The following is a 6572-nucleotide window of genomic DNA, read 5'->3' on the forward strand; positions in this document are numbered from 1 at the left end:
TTTTACTTCATTATATTAAAATCCATTGGTCTCTCTTACACTTTGAATGGATCTTTTCTCTGTGATTTGGGCACTGAGCATTTGGAAAATATTTGTTCTTTGAGTTACACAGATACTCCAAATGTTGAACATTTTATTAAATATTATTAAAAAATTACATTTCTTAAAATAACTGACTTTGTCAGAAAAGTTGTTACATGTAAGGAAACTGTCAGGCTTATAGTAGCTTATACAAGTTTTTTAAAATTCCAGTTTTTACCTGAAAGATCTAGTTTTATCATTGGTGATAAATACTGCCAGTTAGTTTCCTTGAAGGCGTAGGCACACTTTATTTTTTAACAAATGTCTGCCAAATATCCAACTCTGAAAAATCATATGTGATCAGTCACTTATTATTCTATCAGTAAAAGTAGAATCTTATGAAAAAAGAAGATAGTTCACTACACATCTCAAACAGTAGTACAAGTACTTCTCTGTGAGACAGTTGCCCTTCAGTATGCAGCATGAGTACTTTATTTGTACCTCCCATTTTTTTAAAAGACTATTTATTTATTTGAGAGAGAGCAAGAGTGAGAGAGAGAGCACACGAGCAGGGTGGGGGGAGGGGAGAGGGAGAGGGAGAAGCAGACTCCCCCTCTGAGCAGGGAGCCCGATGTGGGACTCGATCCCAGGACCCTAGGATCATGACCTGAGCTCAAGGTAGACGCCCAACTGCCCAACCCACTGAGCCACCCAGGCACCCATGTACCTCCCATTTTGTCACGCAGAATATAAAAAGATTCATACTCTCTACTTCTGCTTCTAGTCAAGATGGAGTAACAGAGACTAGATTTATCATCCCATCTTGAAAAAAAAAATCAAATAACAATGTTCAAATATTGGGAAACAAGTATCACAAAAGAGGGATGGCAGAAGGGAAGTAAGTGACATGAGCTAGATGCTTTCCCCATTTGCCATTTTGAGGAGTTTCCAGGATGCAGTGTGGATAGGAGGAATCCTAACAGAGGCAGGTGGTCTCTGTGAGATGAAAGAACAGAGTTGAGAACATGGGAAGGTGGCTAGAATTTGCAGGACAGAGTGGAGGAGAGAGAGATCATTTAAGGATTCTCCATAAGTCTTCATCTGAGTATGGATCAACATGTGCAGGTGAGGAAATTCACCAAGGTGGAGGAAAGAGCTAACAAAAAGGAGCAGGCATAACGAGCTCCAGGGCACAGAGAGGGTCAGGAATCTTTTGTGTTTCTACTAGTCAAGATGGAGGGGCACCTGGGTGGCTCAGTCGGTTAAGTGTCAGCCTTCGGCTCAAGTCATGATCCCAGGATCCTGGGATAGAGTCCTGTATTGGGCTCCCTGCTCAGCAGGGGGCCTGCTTCTCCCTCTCATTCTCCCTCTGTGCTCACTCTCTCTCTCTCTCTCTCTCTCAAATAAATAAATAAAATTAAAAAAAAAAGGAGAAAAAGTGGAAAAATCTCAACATACAAGAGGCAAGGGGCAGGGGTGCCTGGGTGGTGCTATCGGTTAAGTGTCTGCCTTCGGCTCAGATCATGATCCCAGGGTCCTGGGATCAAGCCCCATGTCAGGCTCCCTGCTCGGCGGGAAGTCTGCTTCTCCCTCTGCCTGCCGCTCCTCCTGCTTGTGCGCGCTCTCTCTTTCTCTGTGTCAAATAAATAAATAAAAATCTAAAAAAAAAAAAAAAAAGAGGCAAGGGGCAAAAGTAAATGCCCAGAGAGTATTGCTTCAGCTGGGGGTCAAATTATATCTGGAATATAAATTGCTCTGCTCCAGCCTGACAAAATTAAAAGCAAGCCTCCAAAGGATCAAACTATTTTCACCTCAACTGTGTTTCAAAGATTAAGAATCTTTAAAGGAAGACAAATATGCCCAGCACCCAAAAAAGTAAAATTCACAACATCTGATATCTAATAAAAAATTACCAGGCATGCAAAGAAGTGGCAATATACTGCCATAATGAAGGGAAAAAAATCGATCAATAGAAATGACACAGATGATAAATTAGCAGATAAGGATACTAGAAACAGTTGTCATAACTATATTCCATATGTTCAAGAAGGTAAAGGAAAGGTTGAACATATTAAGGATGGGTGTAAAGAAAATCTAAATTAAACCTCTAGAGAAGGAAACCAGCAATGTCTGGGATGAAAAGTAACTGGATGGAATCAATAACAGATTAGGTACCATAAAAAAATTAGTGAACTTGCAGACATAGAAATAGAAACTATAGATACAAGTGAAATAGACAAAGGAAAAAAAAACAGAAAAAAATATCAGAGCCCTGGTGAACTGTGAGAAAACCTCAAACAACTTAATATGTGTATAAGTGGGGCCCCAATGGAAGAGGGCAGATAAAAATACTTGAAGAAGTAATAGCTAAATATTTTCCAAATTTAATGAAAACTTAAAGCCCACTGATCCAAGAAACTCTGTGAACTCCAAGCATGAGAACACAAAATTCCACCAAGGCATGTCATAATCAAATTGCTTAAGAATTGTGATAAAGAGAAAATTTTTTTTAAAGATTCTATTTATTTATTTGACAGAGAGAGACACAGTGAGAGAGGGAACCCAAGCAGGGGGAGTGGGAGAGGGAGAAGCGGGCTTCCCACCGAGCAGGGAGCCCACCTGATGCGGGGCTCGATCCCAGGACCCTGGGATCATGACCTGAGCCGAAGGCAGATGCCCAATGACTGAGCCACCCAGGCGCCCCTGTGATAAAGAGAGAATCTTAAGACACACTGAATTGCATTACGTGCAGAGGAACGAAGATTAAGATGACAGTCCATTTCTCAGAAACAAAGCAAGTAAGAAGGCATTGGAGAACTATCTTTAAAGTACTGAAAGAGGGGCACTCCCTGTAGAGCAGGGAGCCAGACTTAGGGCCTGCTTCACCCTCTCCTTCTGCCTCTCCCCCTGCTCATGCTCTTTCTCTCTCTCTCTCTCTCTCTCTCTCTCTCGCAAATTAAATAAATAAATAAATAAATAAATAAATAAATAAATAAAATCTTTATTAAAAAAAGTACTGAAAGAAAAAAGCTGTCACCATAGAATTCTGTACTCAGTGAAAATGTCTTTCAAAAATGAAGGGAAAATAAATTGTTTTCAGCATACAAAAATTGCTACTATACCTGTGCTACAAGAAATGTTAAAGGATGTCCTTTAGGCAGAAGGAAAATGATACCAGATGGACCTATGTATCTATACAAAGGAAGGAAGTGTATCAGAAATGGTAAATATGTGGGTAAATGAAAAAGACTTTTAAAAACCTTATTTTAACAATTTCTTTGAAAAGTAATTATTTAATGCAAAGATAATCAAGTAAAAAATAAAAAAATATATAAGTAAAATAGCACAAAGACTAAGAAGGGAAATAGAGGTATGCTATTGTAAGATTTTTTTTTTAAGGTTTTATTTATGTTGGGGGGGGAGGGGCAGGGGGTGAGGGAGAGAAGCAAACCCTGCTGAGTGGGGAGCCCAGCACGAGGCTCAATCCCACAACTCTGAGATCATGACCTGAACTGAAATCAAGAGTCAGATGCTTAACTGACTTACCCACCCAGGTGCCCCATAAGATACACGTACATACATTAAGTGATATAATAATTCTTGATGGTAGGCAGTAATACATTAAAGATATATATTATAAATCCTAAAACAGCTACTAAAAACAAAACAGAGGTATAGCTGACAACCCAGCAAAGGAGATAAAATGAAAAATAAAAGTAATACATTAATCCAAGATAAATCAGAAAAAGTGGTAAAAATGACCAAAGAACAGATGGAACAAACAGAAAAAAAACAATAGAGTGGTACATTTAAATTTGACCATGTCAATAATCACATTAGATATAAATAATCTAAGCCCTCCATTTAAAAACCAGAGATTGTCCAATTGGATAAAAAGAGCAAGACCTCACTATATGCTGCCTACAAGAAACCTACTTTATACGTAAATAAGAAAAGAGTTCAAAAGTAAAAAGAATGGGAAAGATATACCATTTTAACACTAATCAAAAGAAAGTTGGGAGTGGCTACATTAATATTAGAAAAAAAGTAAATTTCAGAGCAAAGAATATTACGAAGTATAAAGAAGGTTGTTTTGTAATGATAAAGGTGTCAGTTTGTCAAAAGGACATTGCAATTCTAAATATTTGTGTACTCAATAAGAAAGCTTAGAAATACATGATATAAAAATTAATAGAACTATAAGAAGTAGGAAAATCCACAATTAGTCAGAGATTTCAGCCTCACTCCCTCGGTAATCAATAGACTGTACAGATGGAAAACCAGTTATTAACTGGAAGATTTGAAGAACATTATGAATGACCTTACCTAGTTGATGTTTATAGAACATTCTACCCAATAACAGCAAAATACATATTTTTTTAATGTGAAGAAGGAACAATTTGCTAAGATAGATCAGATTCTGGGCTATAAAACAATTCTCAAAAATTTTTAAAGGATTCATCCATTATCAAGTCTCTTCCCTGACCATGGACGGAATTGAATTTGAAATCAATAACAAAAAGATATCAGAGAAATCCTCAACTATTTGGAAACTAAATAACATAATTTAAATAACCCAGGGGTAAAAGATGGACATTTTCATTTTCCTGATGGTGGCGATCATTTCAGAGGTGTGAACATATGTTAAAACTCATCAGATTATATACTCTAAATGGTATGGTTTAATGTATTTTAATTATATCTCAATAAAGCTGTTAAAAACCAGACATGTACTCAATCAAGGGTTGAGATTTGAAAATAACCACAATTTTTATTGCTTCATTGTGATATTCTTAAGTGAGATTGGCTCTTTTCTTTTGTCTGTTCTTTTCCTTTCCTTTTTTTTTTTTTTTACTGTGTATCAGTGAATAGTACAATGACTTCTAAGTAAGCGGTTTTTTTTAATAGTACAGTTTTGTGTCCTTAGTAAGTGCTAAGGTACCGGCAGTTTTGCATCATCAGTGTAAAGTTAACACAGTAAAATAAGCTAATTTTGCTTTAGTATCATTATAAATATTGATTCAACCTTGCAGACATTCCAAAGGGTCTTGGAGAATCCCCAGGGATCCATGGGTCACATTTTGAAAACTACTGTCTTTTTCTTTTTTTAAGATTTTATTTATTTATTTGAGAGAGGGCCAGAAAGAGAGAGAGCAGGAACAGGGGAGAGGGGCAGAAGGAGAGGGAGAAGCAGGCTCCCCACTGAGCAGGGAGCCCAACGCAGGGCTCTAATCCAGGACCCTGGGATCATGACCTGAGCCGAAGGCAGATGCTTAACTGACTGAGCCACCCAGGTGCCCTGAGAATTACTGTTTTAACAAACTTTCTGGTTATGACTGCATTAGTCTATGGTGGGACTAGCTGTGTGAAAATCCTGCCATGGCAACTGCACGGGGATGATCTTTTACAGCAGTTGGGTCCTTAGTATGTATCACAGTATAGAATCTATTCTCTAATAAAGATGATAACCACTCCACTCGTGGTTAGTGCTGTCACTGCATACACAACAGATTTTTTTCCATGATGAGAAATGGGGCCTGAAGTTTTTTAATTGGATATAATAGTCATGGGAAGAGTGTGAAGAAGGGACAAGTTGCAGCAGGGGAAAAAAAATAGCAGATAAGGGATTTCTGACAATTTCCAGAACGGAAGAGGGGAGAAAAGTAGAATGAGTAAAGGAAAAGGGAAGAAGGATATCTATTTAGTGTATCAGGCACAAGAAAAGATACTAATAAAGAAGGTAGTAGGGACACATAGAGGCCTGAGTCGGATTTGTAGTTTTATGGAGAGTTGTCAGAAGACCTTGCGTGTAAAAAACAGTTTACTAACTAAACTAAATTTGCTTACTAAAATCAGCGTCACTTATTTGTACTAGATGCACCCTGTGGATGCATTTGTGGTGGATGCAGAGAGGTACCGCTCAGATGCCCCTTCAGGGAAGGACTCCTCTCCAGCTGGTGGAGTGCTTTTGGCAGACAGCCTCTAGCTGTCAGCTCGTTTGGCAGCAGAGAGCTGCTTGCAGGAAGTCAGTCCACTGTGATGGGGGTAGAAAGCCCTAGACATTTTGGCTCACCATGTGACAGCTCCGATAGGGCTTTCAGCTCAAGGGCGCCCCACGGGATTGGGTGCGGCTGCGGAGGGGGACCCACTTCCCTGTTAGCCTTTCCCTCTGCCCAGTCCCTTCCCTCCCTCTCCCCGCCTCCGGGGTTTGTCCCAAGGGCACTCCCTGAGACACACCCTGAATGCTAAACTCCGTCTCAGAGTTGGCTTCCTGTGGCTCCCAAACTACAGCAGCATCTATTGACTAAACTGTAACCAAAATTGAAGAAAACTGGAGAGCGCTAGGCAATGGAAAATCATCGTGAAATTATGTGTTAACACTTTAACTCCAAGTGTTTCCTTATTTCTCATTTCGATCTGCTTATACTTAGTGTGATACTACCTTTAACATTTTGTTTCATATCGGTTTGCTATTCCTACCTTCCCTTTCTTTCTTTTTTTTTTTTTAAAGATTTTTAAATTTATTTATTTGACAGAGAGAGACAGTGAGA

This window comes from Eumetopias jubatus, unplaced genomic scaffold (genome assembly GCF_037043125.1).
Source record: "Eumetopias jubatus isolate StellerSeaLion01/CBP00866 unplaced genomic scaffold, mEumJub1_p1.0 scaffold_9, whole genome shotgun sequence".
Classification (NCBI taxonomy): Eukaryota; Metazoa; Chordata; class Mammalia; order Carnivora; family Otariidae; genus Eumetopias; species Eumetopias jubatus.